Source organism: Trichosurus vulpecula, chromosome 3, assembly GCF_011100635.1.
Source record: "Trichosurus vulpecula isolate mTriVul1 chromosome 3, mTriVul1.pri, whole genome shotgun sequence".
In the NCBI taxonomy this organism is placed as follows: domain Eukaryota; kingdom Metazoa; phylum Chordata; class Mammalia; order Diprotodontia; family Phalangeridae; genus Trichosurus; species Trichosurus vulpecula.
Window position 1 is genome coordinate 401,201,862 of NC_050575.1, and position 440 is coordinate 401,202,301.

A 440-nucleotide genomic window follows, 5' to 3' on the forward strand; every position below is an offset into this window, starting at 1 on the left:
CGGTAGTATACCCGGGCTCCTAACTCTCCCCACCGCCCACCTCCTTTTCTCCTCTCTCATTGGCTACCGTTGTTTTGAAACCGACCAATGGAAATCCTGGAAGGGATTCCGGGTTACTGGAAACGGACCGCTTGATGATTGGCTGTCGCGTCCCTTTGGTCTGCCTCTGGGCCTCTGTGATTGGAAGAAGAGGCAGCTCGGGGTGGGGCTGGTTTGGTGTGCCGCGGACGAGGGCTGTTGGTTTCAGTTAACTGCAGGGTGGTGGCGGGGGCGGGTTCTGCGGCCAGGGCGCGAGGAGGCGCGGGAGGGTGGGGAGTGGGACGGGCCTTCTGGGGGTTGCGGGGGGCATGGGGACTTTGGGGAACCCTAAGGGGAGTCGGGACCTTGGGCGTCATGGGACTTGGGGACCATGGGGGTCATGAGGACTGTAGGAGGCACTA